We start from the raw sequence: 20,449 nt of genomic DNA, 5'->3' as shown, positions 1-20,449 counted from the left end.
TCTTCTAACTAAACGTTTTACCTAATCCAAGCGTACACTTTCTTTGAGTTTAATATATTCTCGATTCACTCGTTCGCCTCAAGAATTTTTTTTCCGTGTATGATGCGTACAACTTTTCCACCTTGCAATATTCACAAATTTAGTTATTGAAATTTTCAATTAAAATTAATATTTTGGATTTTTTAAGTGAAATAAAACGCGATGTATAAAAAATTGAATTCAATTGGTTGATTTTTCATTTTCAGGACGGAAATTCCCAAATTCTAAAATTGATTCTAACTTCAAATTTCATAAAAAGTCACAATGTTTATTAATATCAGGCAATAAAAGTTTTAAGTATCATAATAATCAAATTCTCAATAGTCAGATTCTCCATTTTCATTATTTTACATTGAAGTTTTTTAATTTTTTAGGTTCCAAAGTTATTCAATTTTCAATTTATAAAGTTTTTCAATTTGCAGTATCTCAAGTTTTTCGAATTCCAATTTCTTAAGTTTTTTAAATCCTAGTTTCCCAAGTATTTTAATTTCTAGTTACTCAAGTTTCTCAATTCTCAATTTATCAAGTTTTACGATTTTCAGGATTTTTGGCACGTTCTCACAGTATTATCTCTCACGTATCTCAAGTAATAGTTTCTTCAAAGACGATTATTAGTTTTTTCATTGACATATATATATTTTATATTGACATATTGGTATATCGCAATTCAGTAAATTGTTTGTTTCAGCGTTCAGTTACCACTATATTGGTTTAACATATGAGCAATTCAAGAACAAGAAGATTTCAAGTTTCGTCTCTGTAAATAAAAGATTATATTTTAGTTATGTATCATTTGGAAGAAAAAAAAATTATGCAGAGTGTTTCAAACCACAAATTTTCTGAGGAGAATAACTTGATTACCGTTATCATTTATTTTCGGGAAATTGGCCTTTTATAATGGATTGCATTTTCCTTTGTAATACGGAATTATTGACCGATTGTTAGGTATTGCTAAAAAATTCCTTCAGAGCCCTATTAGATTCGAATTTCTTGCGCAGAACGATCATAATAAAGGTTGTATGAAGTTGTGAATTGGCTAAGACTTCTTAAGCTGAAATTACTAAAGTAATATATGAAATATTTAAAAAGGTGTTCAAAATAGGGCAAAAATTAAAACAATTGCATGAGTTTTCAGGGAGTTTTTCATCAAATGTCAGATTTAAAGTTCGCATGTATTTTTACCATCATCTTTAAATTTCCTCAATTTGTTTTACACCTTGAAGACATCCATGAGATGAGAGTTTGTAAATATTAATTGCCCTTATTTATTCAAATTATAGTAACTGAGTTAAAGATATAAGTCAGATGTGAAGTTTGCATTCATTTTGATCATTATCTTTACGCTTCCCTGAAATTGCTTTACACTTTGAAAGCATTCACGATGTAAGAGGTAATACATATTTTTCGGCTATATTTTATTACTTGATATTTATCTATATTTTTCTTTATTTAAATATATTCTTTCACTTAATAGATTAAATTTTTGACCGTTTTATTCGATTTCATGAGAAATCACAAACCACTTTTTGACACGCTAAACATCGAAACACTAATGATTTTTCGTTTTGTGTCATTAGTTTAACATTTTCAAAATAAGTTTGGTTTTTTGCCTAAAATATTTCGAAAATTAGTTAATTTAGCCCTTATTGACAAATAAATTAGGCAAATAAATTTACCCATGTAATTTTTATTTGAAAATAAACATATTTTGAACAGTTGCTCTAGCCGTTTTTATGTCTTATGGAGTTTACCATCTGAAATATTTCCAACCTTATCTTCTTCGATTTTCGTCAGGAAATTATAGGTCGATTTATTTGAACTTTCATATGCTTGATCACTTATCAGTGAATATTGCATTTATCGCATTTTTATATCATAAATGTTATGCAAAACTTTTAGGCATATCAAAAATCGCATAAAATGGCAATATTTGGCGGATTATTGTGAGCTTTGAATATACTTCTGTAACTTGATATTTTGAAGAGACATTTTTGAAACTATTGAGAACAGATTTCTAGAAAAAATCAAGAAACTTTTAATTTAATTGAGAAAAAAATAAGAAAAGTTTATAAAAAATGACGCATTTAAGTTAAACGCCGGCTGACGAGATCGTAGGTAGACGGCTGCAAAAAAAGTTAACCCTTGGTCGGGCCTCTCATTGTGCACCATATTTTCTGGGTCCCAAACTATGTTCACTGACAATGAGTTGAATGGCAGAGTAATAATAAGTTAATAAATCTATAACTACTCTCCGGATCAAGCCTGTAGCTGTGTTAAGACTTATCTAGTTTAAATTAGGTAACATTAAAGCTTCAGAGCATCGGCTAAAATTTTTTTTACGTAAATAAAAAAAAATGGGTAAATTTGTTTGCCTGAGAGAGCGATTTGGCAACGTGCCCGTTGAAATTTCTCAAATATAATTTTTTGGACCACCATACTGGAGATGCTTATGATACATGTCGATGGAGAAACTATATAGTTATTGGTAAAATGGTCATTAAACAAATAAACAAAGCATCTTACTTTAAGGAGAAGCTAAAAAGGGGTAGGGAAGCAGGATTGAACAAGCGTCTCTATAGAAAATAGTAAACATTCAGACGAGAGGTAAGATGATGGAAAGATCAAGGTGGTAAGAGGAAACGGAAGCCCAGGAAACCCAAACGTTAGTGAATCTTAGAGTAATTGTTAGAAAGAACTGATTAACCTGTGAGGTAGTGTAAGCATGAAAATAGTATGACATTAGTAAGTATTATTAAGGTATAGTATACGTGGATTGCAAAAGTAATGTAAAGGGGGCAGGTGCCCTCAAATCTTAAAAAGAATTTTTCTTAAATTCTTCTGAAGTCTTTTGATTTTTATTGAATTTTCTTAAATTTATATTCGTTTACCTATTCTATAGTTTTCCATATATTATTTGAAATAATGATTAGTCAATCTTTTGCTCAAACCCTTCAGTTTAGCATCTAAACAAATGTTCAGTCCTGAACAATATTTATATTTCTAAAAAATGTAATACGAACGGGAAAACTTGTATTCTTTATATTATATTTTAAAGAAGGACGTTTTCATAAGGCGTTTATTGCCAGCAAAATTTAAACCATTAAAATTTCCGTATTTACTTTTATTTACGACAAGACCGACTTAGATTTAAGATGCTTGTAGAAACTTTCACCGATATAATCCGTCTAGTAACTCTGAGGTGTCTAATTTTTATGAATTTTTATGGTTTTCTTTGGATAAACAGGCGCCCCTGGGCCTTAAATACCGAGCGTCGTCTTCGTGGGCTTTCCCCTGGGATTTTGCGATTCGCCTCTTTCTCACTGAGATCGGAAAGAAAGGGCCGCTTCTATGTGGGATCCGATGCAGGCATCCGGAAATCTCCGAAGGCAACCGAATTCGGCTTCGTGCCAAATTTACATCGCCAAGGGAAATTGGGTCCGTGTCATTGTATGCCAGATTTTCATTATCTCTCCTCAAGAGAACATCTCTATCACAGCTGACCGATGCAGCTCGATGCATCGAGTCAGCACAACCGCATAAAATGTAAACTTTTAGTGTAAATTGTCCTCCATTCCAAGTAATATAAATACAGTCCACTGGTCAAATCAACTTTTTATATTTTACACTTTAAATTTGTGCCGATTCTTTTATTAATTCCAAAAATTATAATTCGCAACCAACATTTTGATCCTTCGAGCCGGATATTTTACACCTCGAGCGCGCTTTCGATATACAATTGCATCGATCGTTAGTGTAAAATATTTCTTCTGTGGAATAACAGGTTTTAATTACTGTGCTATAATGATTTAAAAACTATTGTCAGTGAACTTAGTGATTACTAGTGATTTCAAAACTAGTACTTGTGAATTTAATGACTGCGAGTTAAGATTAGAAACATGTAAAGGTTATTAAAAATTAGGACACAAAATCGAATGAGAAAAGAGATATTTAGAGTTATTTGTATAAATAATGGAAGTATATATGGGTTTTTGAAGCCAAAGATACGATTGGAAATCTATGGAAAACACATTAGAGGAGTATGCATCGGTGGTACCCGGAAGAGATATACAGACGTAACACTTGAGTCTTAAAAGCGCAGTGTAAGTTCCGGTCGGGCGTACAGAACGGGTGGAACGGGCGGAGTCGAGTCGACATCGAGATGAGTGGGTGCCTCGAGAAAGCCTCGGAGTGCATGCTTCTTTCTTTGCCCCGTACCTTCGTCGCACTTCTCGCTGGTGATCATTTGTGCCTATCTCTACAAGGGATTCACGCCATCGGCGAATTTGCGTTGCCATCAGTTTAGCAAAACCTGCACGTCCAATCGGATATCCCTGTTCACTTTATTGCAATTCAGTCTTTCAGCTAGAAAATCGATTACTGATGTCCCAAATTGACTTACACTTTTATCGATTTATCTCTCTACTATACTTGGGATGATTGCTAGAGAGATATAACCGAACGAGTTATGCCTACGGATAAAGGGATTTATATTAATGGTACAATAATAATATTTAATATTGAGTATATATATATTTTAGGATTGCAAAACTTTTGTATCGACCTAGGTATGTTTAAGAAATGAGCCGAAGGACGTCAAACGTGGCTGCAATAGAAGAATACAAGATCGTAAACAGAAAAGAGAATTTTGTGTTGTCAATAAAAGAAAAACGTATGCGTTCTCCGAGCAGTCAAAATGAGCAAGTGTGAAAGGTTTGAGATAAAGTAACCAGTCGTGTGCGAGAAGAGAGGATAGAGATAGTCTATCTCTCGTTGCCGTTGCCAAGTGGTATCGGGGGTACCGCTAAAGAGGCAATTACGGGACTCGCAGTGGAAGACGCTCGTAAAAGTTAGGGTGAACGAGCGAATAAGAAGAAGGTCCCATCTTTTGTGGCGAGGACGAGGGGATATGTGAGGTGATCGTGGCTCGTCGAGATTCCGGCCCGAGGCGGCGCGGCGTGTCATCGGTTCGCTCTTCTCGACGAAACCGTGCCGAATTTGCAGATGTGAGTCTGACATACCGCGCTCTGTTAGCTGTTACTTCAAGATCAAGATAGCCTGCAAGCGGTGGCATAGCAGAGCTTCTTCCACTTTCCAACATCCAACTAACTACCCGCTTGCCAAGAAAAATCTCGGTCTCATAAAGAACAGCAATTATGCTAAGTAGATCTTAGGGACCGTCCGCAAACTACATTACCAATGTTAGAGGGAGGGGTCATGCGAAAAACTACAGTTGGTTACACGGAAGGCGGGATGAAGGATCAGTGGAAGTAATGTTACGGACTTAGGTAACGTTTAGTACGTTTCCTGGTGATAAATTTGGACAAAGTTTGAAAATTTTTTAATGTTTGCGGAAGACGTTTCCGCAATGGTAAGTTTCAATAATAATTTCACAAGCTTAAAAATCACTTCCATACTTCAAGACTTCACGCAATGTTTTCCTTATCCTTCTCTTGGCCTATGCATTTAAGAGTTCATGTTTTTCTTCTGTTTTCAAGAAACTTCACCTTTTTTCTTTTTCCTCCAATTAATAGAACCCAATAAAAAATTCTAAATATTTTTTGTTTAATTTATTTTTGTTGTTGTTGAAAATTCCCCTTTTTTACTTGAAATTTTAACTATTTAGTTTGAATTCATGTATATCATTGCAAATTTATCTTCTCTGGTAGAAAATGGATCTTCTTGGTAAAAAAAACATACGCTTGATCAAAAAATTGACTAGTTTGTTGCAAATTGAATCTCTTGTAGAGAATCATTATTTTTCGGTTGAAAATTTAACAGTTTTGTGGAAAGTTCGTATTTTTGTTTGAAATCTAACTTGTTAGTTGAAAATCTGTATTTCTGCTTAAAAATTTCTCTTTTTGGGCTAAAAATTCAACAATTTTGTAGATAAGTAGTCTTTTGGCTTCAAAATACAACGAATTTTTTTTTTAAATTCATGTGTTTGGTTAAAAGTTGGTCTTTTTCGGAGGAACATTAATCTATTTGGTGGAAAATTCATCTTTTTGGTTTAAAATATACCTATTTGGTTAAAATATATTTTATGAAAAGATTCACGTCTCAGGTTGAAAATTAAACTAATTGGAGTAAATTTTGTTATTATTATTAAGAATTACATTTTTTGTCTAAGAAATGAAATTTTTTATGTTTGGTACAACATTTATACTCCGTGAGATGGAAATTCAACTATTTCGTCAAAATTTCATGTATTTTATTACAAATTTTATTTATTAAAATTTCTTTGCATATAAACGCAACAAAAATGAGCCATAACAAATAAGGAAACAATAATAAAGTTTTCATTTTTCAAAATGTAACTACATTTAGTTTAAAAAAGTTCTTCGCTGTGAATCAAAATTCAACTACTTGGTTGGAAGTTGATTTACTTTATTAAACAATCCTCTTATTGAAGATTCACACTTTTGGTTGAAAATAGAACTATTTTATTAAAAATTCCATTTTTCAAAAACAGAAAAGATTGAATATGAAGCCAATTAACAACTCAATTCAAGCCGTTTCTTAAAAAAGAGCTTAAATAGTGTTCACGGAAAAATTTGAAAGCTTGGATTCCACACCAATGGGTTTTCACGATTTATAAAAGAGAGAAGAAAATATTACTCTCTTAGTAATAAAAGCCAAAATTATATCGGGAATAGATTCTGCTTTAGACCTACGCAAATCAAACTATAGGATAAAAAAAGAATATAATCAGCTGAATATTATCCTTTTTTTAATGCAGAAGATGTACAAAAATGTGTATAATTCCGAAGCTAACCGTTCGGAAAGTAAAGTTAAATCCTCTTAAATTTACTTAACTTATCTTGAATGAATTTAACAGGATTCGAAAACAATTTTTAGACATGAGTAATCAGATACCTTCAATTTGCTTCAATTTTGCTTTATATTTCGGTTGCAATAAAAAAAGGAGGAAAGGTTCCTCTATTTAATAAAAAATTGGCAATATTAAGCTGAGCACGTCTTTAAAAAAAAATTTCACATATTTTGAAAATATTTTATTGCCATTTTTTGTGATGTCCGTTCAATATACAGTACAAGTTCGATAACTTTCCAACTTCGGGGCTGTAGGGGCGAAAACTGCCAGGAATTGCGGACTTATCGGATGCCCCTCTAGTAACACATTATTAGGTGCGCGCATGCGTAAATCATGGGCACAAATCATGGGCAAAATAGCACACATAGTGAGAGAACCACAATTAGTATGCGTGCCGTACGTATGATGACGTTTAAGGGGAGTGTAAACTTATCGGACGGCAAGTTATCGGCCTTTTTCTGTATCACAAAATAAGTTTGTCGGTTGATTTGTGGTTGGAAGATATAGACTAAAATCATTTATCGCTTTGTGTTACAAACAAGTCACCTCCACTTGCAGCGCAATTTGTGCTTCAAACAAAAATGTTGAACTATAAAATGAAATAATAAACCTAACGTATAGGTAAACAATGGATTCTGTTTATTTTAAGAAATAGTTGTGCTACTATTCGTGAACAACTGATAGATTATTAAAGCTCTAATGAAATTCTCTAAATTAAGTTGATAAACCTGTCCACGACAAATTAATGTCCATGTTCAAAAAGAGTCAATATTACTCTCATAGAGTTCACCCCTAACACAAAACACTCGCATGGATATCAACCAATCTTGTCCTCTTCATGAAAGAAGAACACTAAACGAAGGGGGCAGGAGGAGATATTCCAGCAATTCGGCAATATCGTCGGCAGTGACGACAAATTAGCCTTAATCCCGCATCGTTAGTGAGATTGATGCCAGGATTTCACTTAAGAGGGTGAGAGCGAGACACGAGTGAGATAGAGATGGAAGTTCGGGTTGTTAGAGGCTTGTAATGAAGTGGGTGGACCACAGTAAAGCACCACAAGCCAGTAACCACAGTAATATATATCCCTCGAGACGAGAGTAGAGCGAAGAGAAGTAGAGAGTCTGAAAATGAGAAGAGGAGAGAGATACAGCCAAATAAGAGACAGAAAAAGCATGAGATGGGGTGGAGGCACTGGAGAGATATACAGAGCTGGGGGTGCAAGCCATAGGATGACCACGGATCAATCCACCCGACCACCCTTGCTCCGAGGTTGAACCAAATCTTCTCATGGTCCGGCAACGTAGGATTATCGACTACACCAGGGGCTGTGAATAGCGGATATAGCTTGATAGATCAAGCACTTTTTCGGTGAGCACTGAAAAAAATCATTCTTAGCGCCAAGTAAATACATTTATTTGATTCCTATTTCTTAGTATCAAGAATATATTCTTTAACAGAAGTAATTTTTGTTTAAACCAGACACATCTATTTTGTTTTCTTGATTAAAATAAATATTTCTTACGTTCAAGAAAATTATTTCCTTGATTAGTCGTTCAAAGAAATCTGTATTTGATTCTAAGAGGTCGATTTTTTGAACTAATTCGGGCGCATTTGAATCAATTAATTTTTCCATACTTAAATCAAGAATTTAGGTTTATTTAAATCAAAGAAATAATAATTTAATTTCAAATAATATTTATTAAGTTAAAAATATATTTATTTGTCAAAAGGTTAATCGTACATTTATAGCAATGGAGCATTTATTCAAAAGAACAAGGTAGTGTGTTTACATAAATATTTATTTCTTCATTTGCAGGAAATATTTCATTTCATTACTGTAATTGAATTGTTCATAACAGATAAATATTTATTCCAACGAAGTAATTTTTTTTTTTAATCAAAAATTTAATAATTTGGCGCCATTTGTTTTAATTGAACTCTTCTTTGAATTAGAGAAATATGTTGCTAAATTAAATGTCCCTGTTTTTGATTTGAAGAAATATTTCTTTGGCATTCATGATGAGAATGATGGGGTGAAATACGGCTTTTCGCCTTAGAGTTTCCATGTTGAGGTAGCATCGTGGTGAACGCTGTGGACTTTACACTCGATGTAACAAACTTCAATTACTGCTGAAGGTGGATATATGATAGATTTTTTCTGCTCCAGGTTCATCAATATTTTAAATTATGTGATTTGTATTAATTATATATGTATAATAATAACAATGGTGGTGATTTTAATTTAAGCTGAAAGAATCCAGTTGCTCATTTAGGAAAATATGTACTACAATTGAAGTACGAATAACTTTATTGCACTCGCGCATGGTCTAGGCCCAAGAAATATTTTGTTTAATTGTGGGATACTTTTGGCTTCAAATAATCTACTATTCCAGTATACCGACAAATCTCAGATTCCTTACTTAATTTAATTCACATAAGATTCTTTTTTTTAATTGAAAAAATTAAAACATTAACTTTAAATTTTAGTGATTTCAAATGTCATAAACAATTAGGAAACTCATTTCGATCTCAGACTTAAGATGGCTACAGCATAATATGTCGAAGGTATTTTTGTTAGAGTTTTGATTTTGAATAATCTACACGGGTCTGCCCCATTATACGGGGTGTCCAAAAAGTCTTGGGCCAGACAAATAAATCCTTAGGTGGAATTTTTTTTCAAGAAGGTTGATGTCATTTTTGAAGTAATATTCAACGAGGAATCCAGTGGTGACCTTCGTTTTGACCTTAACTATGACTTTCATGGTTATTTCAAGGTCACCTTTTTTGGAATGGCCATTTTTAGCATTGGCAATCGAGAGAGCAGAAAATTTTACGTTAAAAAGTGTAGTCAAGTCATAGGTTACGTGTGACCTTGATGGATGTATTAAGGTCATTCAAACTTCAATATGATCAGAACGTTTGGAATGGTGGTGGTAGTGGATGGAATTTGAAATTTGGCCGATGTCACAAAGGATCGTTTAGATTTAAAAAACAAAGGTAACCTTGAGATGACCTTGATGGTCATGGTCAATGTCACTCGATAGTCAATATGCACATTGTTCAAGTACGCAATTAAGTAAGTGAGGTAAGAGGAGATTCTCCACAAGCTAACTTGCAGAAAATATTTCAAGGTCACCTTCGTTTTTATAATTTAAACAATCCTTTGTAACATCGGCCAAGTTTCAAATTCCATCCATTACTACCACCATTCCAAACGTTCAGACCATATTAAAGCTTGAATGACCTTGATGCGTCCATCAAGGTCACACCTTACCTATGCCCTGACTACACTTTTTAACGTAAAATTTTTTGCTCTTTCGATTGTCAATGCTTAAAATGGGCCATTCCATACCAAAAATAAAGGTGACCTTGAAATAACCATGCAGGTCATGGTTAAGGTCAAAACGAAGGTCACCACTGGATACCTCGTTGAATATTACTTCAAGAATGACCTCAACCTTCTTCAAAAAAATTGCACCTAAGGATTTATTTGGCTGGCCCGGAACTTTTTGGACACCCCTTATACTGGGGCAGACCCGTGTAGATTATTCAAAATCAAAACTCTAACAAAAATGCCTTCGACATATTGTGCTGTAGCCGTCTTAAGTCTGAGATAAAAATGAGTTTTCTAATTGTTTATGACATTTGAATTTACTACAATTTAAAGTTAATGTTTTAAGTTTTTCAATTAAAAAAAGAATCTTATGTGAATGAAATGCATTACAAAATGAAATTAAATAAGGAATCTGAGATTTGTCGGTATACTGGAATAGTATGCGGATAATTCCAACAGACTTGCTTTAATTTTTTTACTTGGTCAACATCTTATCAACATAAGCTACATACAAAGTAATCATTTAAAAATGTACTTGAATTCTTACAACAATATTTATATATTTTTTTCTTATCTTCCGCAATGACAAAAATCATTACAGGAAATATTTCAGAAAACACACTCTATTTTTCTGATATCAATAAACGGTTACGATGGTCTCTAAAAGATTGATAATGTGTCATTGATATTTGTATAAATAAAATAATGTAGATGTGCTTTTCTACAAAAATCGTCGATTCAGTTACTCGCGAATCCTTGACGTGTGAGTACTCTTCGATATCAGGTACTCGGCCTGTAGAAATATAAAGATCCTAATGAAAAAAACCCATGTTTAAGCAGATGTGTTTTTTATAAGTATCTGAGAACTCGGATTATCTAAAACCTGAAATTCGTGGAGATGTGCTAATCGACACCTAATTATCTTCAGATTTTCTTATCATTTCTGGTCATAATTAGTGTGGTTACATTTGTCTTTTATAACGAATCCAACAATATAAAAAACGCATTGTTTATAAAAATGCAGTTCTACACTTTATTCATTAGTACGGCAGAGTAAAACGCGTCAAGATTTAGAAACTTGGACAATTATTTTCTCGGAAATAAAAAAATAAAAGAAACTTTTATGTTTTAATGTCAACTTAAAAAGGCTTTAAATATTATTATTAAAAAAAACGACGATTTTCTGGATAAGAAATAATAATTAAACTTGTTCTTAAAAAGAACAATTAATGATAATAAATAAATAATAATATATGATAATAATTTTTTCAAAGCTGAGAAAATTCCAAAATTGTGTTGCACCACTGTAGCCTAAACACTACAAAATAACAGTAAATGAACAAAATAGATGCCTTGGCATGAAACGCTTCAGTAAGGTTACAAGAAAGTATGGATTGTTTAGTTATTTTATTTAATTAGATTGCTAATCGGGCCTGCATGTCACACATATGTATATCTAGTTTTAATATTTATATACATTTTGTTTGTTTTAATTTTTAAATATTTTGCAAGTATTTGTTTGAAAGATGCACGCTGCGAATCACCAGAGGAAGAAGGAAAAGAAGTAAAAAATGCAGGTGAATCCGGAGCGTGCCGAGAACCAGTTTCTTGCAGAGCTGTGGTTTCACGTGCGCGAACGAGCCACCGGCTGTTGTCACAATTATTTGGGGGTCATGCCATCCGACTCGCATGGCGCGGTTTATCACCGCTAATTAATGAACATCGAGGCGCCGTTTCAAAGTGCTGCGTCCGTCGCGATTATAGGTGCTCCATATCTGTCACGGAGCCATCCACAGTCTACAGTCAGGCTTACAACTGCTCATAATTGTTGCAACATGGTCGGGTGTCGGGAAATTGATTCGTCTTTAGCCTGCGCCTGCATGTGTAACTGTTCGAGTGAACTGTCTCAACAAACATCTCACGCTTATGACATTATGACGTTTCAAAGTATCTGACTCGGTATCAAGAAAAACTTAGTTCTTTGTACTTTATATAGTTTCTCTTTTGAAAATTGTGTCTCAACCTTCTGATATGTTTCAACATGACTATTTGAATCTTTAATGGAATTACCAGAATTTACAATTTGCATTCTTATTATTTTTGCTTCTAAAAAAGGAATTTTACATGTATTGGCTTTCTAGTTGCTCTTTTGTTCGAAAAATTCTATAAAAGCAAAAGTTGAAATTAAGTATTGTGTTTACGAAGTACAAGGCTTAGTTTCGAAATTTAAAAATGCGAAATCGTATTTGTTTCTCTTCGATTTTTATCAGGTAACTTCTGCACCTAATGTTTCAGAATCTCTTGACCTATCTTAAAAGAATACAAATTTTTACATTCTAATTCATGAGAGTATAATGGAATCGTCCAAAATTTCAATCTCTGGTTTTTAAAAAATCTTTACGTTTCAGCACTCACAAAATCAAAAAATAATTAAATTTTATCGATGTCTGTCTGTATTATCGAGTGCGAAGCGCGAGTTTCGTAATGAGAATGTAATCGTCAGAGCCGTAGGTGCTTTGAGAACCTTCTTAAAAAGAATCGAAAAAAATTGCAGTTACAATTTATGGCTGTGATTCCTCAGAGGTTTAAATCACAGCTTTCGATTTAAGTTATAGTATTAACGATATTTGAAAAAATGTATTTAAAATGTACGCATTAAACGTACGAAAACGAGCGCGAGAACGTACCCGCGCGACCTAGGTGCGCTCAAGCAGATCAAACTCTGAAACAGAAAAATAATTTTTAAAAAATATGCTTAACAAGTCGTTTAGATTCGCTGTCGCTGATATCGAAAAAATATAAAAATATTCTATAATAAAGTTCTGAAATATACAGTGTTTAGCAGATTAGTCATACTTTATTGCTGGTATAGATAGAGCCATGCAGAATGTGTGTTTCGGCCATCCGATTGTTGAATATATTAATTTTTCGGCATTAATTCAGACAAATATTTAATATAATTTGGTGATTGCCATGATCAGTTTAGATAGTATATTTTTCGAAAGCAACAACATTTCCCAACCGCCTGAAAAATATGTTGTTTTTTTTTAATTTGGGAAATCCAAGAGAGTATGTAGACAATATTCTTACCGCTTCACATAATTTGTTTTGATCTGCAAAAAATTACTTTTTATATTGATTGCTGACTCCCAGTCCTCTATATAGGCTTACATGGCCTGTGAGCGAACTTTTTATCATTGAGAAACAAGTGCTGCTAAACTCACATGATTTTTAGTTCAAATATAGACAGCATAGCTTGCCTGTAAAGATTACCGATTTTTCTGCAGAGTTTACAGAATTTTCACTTATTTCATAAATTTATGGCTCACAGTAAATGGCACCTACAGTAAAAAATGTATGTGACGTTTGGTACCCCAAGTCTGACGGAAATGATACCTTGTGAACTGGTAACATCCACACTACCAAGACTAATTTTTGTTGCAGCTATTTTCTGTAACATATACTGAATTTTTCTGTCCAGTTGACATTTGAAAACTGTAAACTCTAACGAAAAAGTCTGCAAATTTTACAAAAAAGTATCCGTAAATTTGTAAAATTACTAAAAATTCTGTGAATTCTACAGAGAATTCAAGAAAAGCTATGCTGCGCTTATTTTAACTGAAAATTCAGGACGCTAATATTGCTTAGCGTAGTAACGAATTGATTCAACATTTTTTCTGACACGTGACCTCTAGTCATTCCTAGGAGAAGGATATATTCTAGATATTAGAACTTGAGTCCAAAGTGTTCGTTTAGACCCCTCTTGAAAAGAAAATAAAAGCGCATTCACAAACTACACGCTTCCAAAGAAAGGATGGTAACTCAAGGATCAATTCACAGTTATCGACCGATGACTTGAGACAAAAGGTTTCTTGCATATAAATATTCCTTTATGTTGACAACTTTGCTACATACCCTGCAAATTATATTTATCAAGTCATTATATCTATATTTTAATTGCGGTAATATTTTGTAATTTAATTGTCTTCATTCAGTTATGTCCACCATAATTCGACTACATGTGTGTTTCAAGGTAAACATTATATTATTATTCAATGAAAATGTCGCAGTGGGCAAAGCGAAAAACAGGTTCTTTATAAATAGGCTCAATTACAATTGGGATCTTTTACAACATCAACTAAGAGGTCATTTAGATCTTATTTATCATTTTGGGTTCCTTTCCAGCAAGTGGAGTTCATTTTTATTGCAGCTCCTTTGGAACCCAAAATGGGTTTTAATCGAAACCCCCGTTTTTTCTGGGCTAAATAAGAAATTCTTTCTCGGCTGAAACGTTCAAGGGGTTAAGTTCGCTCGCGAGAATAATGCGGGCGGCAGACGGTGAGAATGAGACAGGATGGCGGGCGTGATACGCCCTCGAATTCGCAATTACTTCGCAATTAAGAAGCGATTATTTTGCATAGCGACGCGGCTCTTCGCGAACTGCGCCGCGTGTCACCAAGAAGTTACGCTCGAATAATATTTTAACGAGCCTCGTAAACTGATTCCAAGTATACCGTATTTTCACAAAAGATGGGGCTAGTTGAAAAAGATAGTTTGCATATTCGCCCTTTAATGTCTTGAGTGCGATTAAATACCGCGCACCCACAGGGTTGCTCGCTCATTGTGGTCCCATCGTATCGCTGATGGAGCCAGATTATCGAAGAATCGTAATTCTACGCTACAGTCAGGACAGTCGGGACAAAGGCGATCGGCCCCTCTGAATAGAAAAGGGAATGGAAGAAAGCGGCACAGTTTATTGTCACGGGATATCGGTCTACGTAATAGAGACTAGAAAGATCGACTTTGGTCATTCAAATCAACACAATCGAATATTCACGAATACCTGAGAACGTCACGATGTATGGGAGACTCGAGCTGTTAATACCAGCACTGCATTAGAGACGGAATAAAAAATTTTAATCTATTCACTTGAGAAAATGCAAAACAGTGCTTTAAGTCGTTTAGTTAGTATGCGTAATTACGTTGAAACTTAAGTCAGCGCTTATGTATTCAATGGGGATACGAATTCAATATGGGAGTCAATAAATCGTTACAAGGAATTTATACTTTGTTTTTTATCAAGCACAATTTAAATTTAGAATAATTTTTAACTCAGTTTTAAAGCGTTAGAACTTTCTCTTCAATTCTAGAGCTAAAAGTTGCTACTTTCTTTTTCAATTTTATTTATTCCGCTTTATTTCTTTGTTGAAAGTGAAATGTAAAATAAAGTATTTGCGATCACAATTAGCGGGAATGCTTTGTATGAGAACTGAGGAGAATGTTTAAGTTCTGTGATCTTTTTTAATACTAGGAGCTGGAAAGGGATCGTGATGTCGGCGAGGCGGTGTTACAGTGCGAGTTTACGTTATTTCCTGGTATTTTGCTAACAGCCTCTTCATCCCTGCTGTTTCGTTATATGTCTCTTCCCAGTAAATATGACGACTTTAGGCAAACTATTCCCACCTTGTCCTTCATGGTCTGTCGATAAGCGTCTAGGAAATGCAATAAAAATTATAAAGAATGACACTTCCAAAAATATAATTTCAAGAAAACATCTTAGAATTCTTAAACTTGTTTGTAGGCTAACCATTTCATCTTGAGGGTTGAAAAATTGTTGGAATATAATACGTCCAGTGATTTTGAGAATTAAATTACGTGACAAGAAAACAGATTCGGCTGACTGCAGCAGAGTTCCCTCGTATGTGCATACAATCGTTACCCCAGATTATGAATGAGGGTGTGTGTGTGTGTTACCGTCAAAGCTCGAAGTAGCGGCAAACCTAACTTTGCATTAGGCACTGCCGTATTGCGTATGCATTTTAGGCAAAGTCCGAAATACTCTATGGTTTCGGGCTTTGCCTGGAATTAATGTAGACAAACCTAGATGTGCCAAATGTGCTTTAGGCAAATTCGGAAGCTATTTTTTAGCTTTGCCTGGTATGTTTTCAATTAAACCTAGGTGTACCAAATGTATATCAGGCAAAATCGAAAGAAACTTTACCAGCTTTGAGTTTAGGCGAAGTAAGATATATAGTGTGGGCAAATTAAGATTGCCGAATTGTGTCAATATACGTGTATATATACATACATATATATATATAATATACTAATTACTTGTTAACTCCAGATGCGGTATGTCGCCAATTAAAAAAATTCGATTTACATTCTTGTATCTGATTTCTAGAGTGCAATGAAGAAATTATTCTGGTTTTCGTTCCTATTTTATACAAAGCATCATGCGATCTCCTCAAAACTACACCAATTATTACATTTAGCCACTGTCAAGATTTGGAATAGGCACAGTAACTGATATCTCGATATCTATCGTTGGGAATTTTTCATTTGAAGGAAGCTTCATTTCTTCTGTTTGCGATTTCAGTCCGTTTTAGGATTTTTGTTTGTCCGTAGACATTGAATTTCTTGTTTGACACCGGAGCTTGTCCAGAATTTGCCCACAGCATATTTGACAGATCTTCCTTCTCCTAAGTTAAGTTTCATTCTACTTTGAGGTACATATGGTGCACCTAAGCTCATCTGAATTTATGCCAGGCAAAGTCCGAAAAAAATTAGCTTTCGACTTTTCCGAAATCACAGTTAACGCATCTAGGTTTGTCTGCATTCATTCCAGGCAAAGCCCGAAATCTCAGAGTATTTCGGACTTTTCCTAAAACGTATCCCCAATACGCGCATTGCCTACACGGAGAGAAATTTCAAAAGATTAATTCACGGAACTACTCCTTGAATTTATTCACGTCTCCGGCTTGCAGACTTGCCTGTGAAAATATGCACTCGCTAACACAGCAAAAAAAAGTGTTCAAAATGATACCGAAATTAATATCATTTTGATATGCAACAAAAATGATACCGAATTCAAGGGCATTTTGATCGGCCGAAGTGAATGATCGACTTTTGAGATCATAATGATCTGATTCGGGATCATTTATGATGTCAAACCAAGATGGCTGACGTTCTTACAATACTTTAACTCATATTCAAGCTTTTTATGGTTTCTGATCGTGCAGTGTACTTATAAAGTTAAAATAATAACGAAATCTGATAGTAGAAAATATAACCTGTCAATGGCGGCCATTTTGTTTAATCTCTAAATTTGAAATAGTGACAATTTCACTAATTGAATTAGTGATTGAATGATTCACTGCTGAAATAGTGATTGTTTGGCTTTTCAATATTGAATTAGTGGTCTTCTACTGTAAAAATAATGATAATTTCACTATTTCCAATTTATTGATTTTATTTCACTATTATTTAGTAGTTTAATTCACTATTTAATGAGTGAAGTCGAGGTCGAAGCCGTGATCACGTGATCGCGACTAATAGTGGACTCGCGCCAACTCGCGCTCACGTCTCGTTTGCATCGTTTACATTTGTCAGCTTGCATCATTTTTCTTTCTACATGCGTAAAAAATGTTTAAAACACATGATAGTAATATAGTAATATAGTGTCCTCATTATGTGGCGATATGTATATCAAGACGAAAAAATTTGATACAGAACGTGAGCGCTATGTTCGTTTTGAGGTTATGAAATTCAGCTTTCCATTCATTTCTATAGAAATACATGGAAGCTGAATTGAGATTTTTCTTTAGTAAGTACAGTATCAACATAAGTTAATTTAATTTTTAAACATACATCATAGTTTACTTCTATAAATTGTTTTGTAATATAGTTTACAGTTGGGGTTATTGGTTGACTCCAGCAAATGTTTTATTTTACTGTCTAATTAGTGATTTTGACTACTAAATTGGTGATTTTCCACTAATTAATAGTAGATACTTTACCTCTCAAAACTACTATTTGCTTAGTGAAATTTCACTAATTGAATTAGTAGTCTTTCACTAATTCGTAGTGACCTACTTCTCGCTAATTTAATTAGTGAAATTTCACTATCAAATAGTGAAATTTCACTAATTCAGATTTAGAGAGAAGTCTGACAAATGAACGAAAAAAATGAGATCAAATTGATCCGAATGAAAAATCATTATGATCTCGGGAGTCAAATGATCGCTGGAACAAAATACTCTGCAACAAAATTGATTCTTTTTTTTACTGTGAATAGATTCCTTTTTCTTCCCCTTGGTGCAAAATATACTAGTCCAAGCTCAATATTTAATGATTTGGGGTGAGAATTTCAGTTTTGAATGTGGTCACAATTTTTATTTAAAAATTGTGATTACATTATTGAAATACTGAAACCATACTTAAAAGCGCACTAACCACGTGGAGCTGTGCGGCGTAGAGAAAGACAAGACAAGCATTGCACCAACTAGTGGCAAGAATAATAGCGAGCGCTCTCTACCCAACGCGGATAACAGAAACCTGAAACCCAGTCCTTCATGCTAGTCGGCAAAAACTGCAGCTACAAACGGGCCGACCATGAGCCCTATCTCAAGACGCTTTAATGTGTTTAACCCGGCGAAGATAGTTGACAATTTATTACTCTCTATTTTAGGCATCCATCTCGGCTACTCACTCGCTCTTACCACGATAGGATAAGTCCACGTGCTAGCACCCACTTTAGTTCACACATACTACTAAAATATGAAGCAAAATGTCAAGCAAATATATATATATGTGTGTGTGTGTGTATATGCATAACCACCTATCTCACGGTTGTGAGACGTGGTTGTGACTGAAATTTTACCGCGATTTCGCTGGAAGCGGGTGCAATTTTTCAGATTAGCACCCGCTCCCGGCGAAATCCTGCGGTTGTCCTTATGACAAATTTTTAATTATATATATATATATATATACATAATCGGCAATTCCATGTCAATCGGACCGACTAAATATCTCGTAAACGGTTTTTTTTTCACCAAATTTGGCACAATTTATCTTTAACATGTGTACTTTCATCACAAATTTTTTCAGAATTACTTTTTTTGTTTTTGCAAAATGGCGGACCAAAACATACATTTTTTAATTTGTATGTAATGTTCGTTTTAATATTGTAATATCTTTTTAATGTTCGATTTAAAAACCTATTTTCAACAATGCTTATTATTATTGTTTTAAAAATATCAATATCGAGTCTAATATGGCGGATAAAAAAAGATGTTATAATAAACAGAACAACGCCAACTCAGTCTTTTAAACTCTTCTGTGACCATAAGTTTTTTTAGTCACGAACTATATAAACCAGATATAGTTTTATGGGTTCGAGGTATCGCTAATTTCGAATTTGGCATTACTTTTGAAAAATTAATTTTTTCAAACAATTCTTCTAATACAAATTTTTTGAACAAACTCATTTTACAAAACTAATCATATGTTCGGATTAAGCGTATTCAAAAACCCTTTAAAAAAGACAGCCACACAAAAAAGTGTGCTGATCTGGTAACAAGACACACGTATTCCTATGGATTTTGGGGCGCTGAATTCAAATTCGGTATCCAAAATCACCCATTACGTTGTGGTTGAGCAATAACCTCAAAAATGACGAAATATCATACACTGTGGCAAATAAATTTCAAAATAATACCAGTGGTGCAAATTTTCACTCCAAAAACATGTCGACAACTGTGAAGGATGAACCCTTGCCTGATATCAATTTATTTAACATAACTTTACCCAACAGAGCCTGACCTCACCTAACCTGAATTAACAGAAATTTATTGAATTACACGTAAAGCTGCAAGCATATTTTCCCAGTAGCAAATATGTGCTACATCGAATGGGTCAACTCGTGCTTAACCTAGAAATAAATCTAACCTAGCCTAACCTAAACTAACCTAACCTCACGAAACACAATTGAACTGATACATAGAGGTTTAACCTATCCTAACCTAACAAAACCTGACCTAACCTAACTGATTACGCTGGAAACCCTGTTCTTGCGTACTTTCATATTTTGACATTAATAGCAGTAAATGTTTGGAGTTTCGTAACCGCTTGTTGCTAGCATTATTCGCCTGTGTCTGTAACCAGGGCACCTCCACGTGGTGACGGTGGGCAACGGATCCACATTAACCCTTAAACGGCCAAAACGCCACTACCATGACACTGCTTTTCAACGGCCAATAACTAAGACTATACGACACTAGAAATAATTGAGAAACATATATTTTTATTGCTTAAGATCTCCTCTTTCCGACGGTGCCATTGAAATTCTTCAAAAAATTTATTTATTATCCCAAAATGCAGTTTAAACAAAAAAAACGTGATTTTTCATGCCTATTTTTTTTTGTGAACCATTTTCCAAAGCTTTTCGAGTCTGTAATTAACCT

The sequence above is a fragment of the Belonocnema kinseyi genome, chromosome 8 (genome assembly GCF_010883055.1).
Source record: "Belonocnema kinseyi isolate 2016_QV_RU_SX_M_011 chromosome 8, B_treatae_v1, whole genome shotgun sequence".
Taxonomy (NCBI): domain Eukaryota; kingdom Metazoa; phylum Arthropoda; class Insecta; order Hymenoptera; family Cynipidae; genus Belonocnema; species Belonocnema kinseyi.
Note: the sequence above shows the minus strand (reverse complement) of the source record.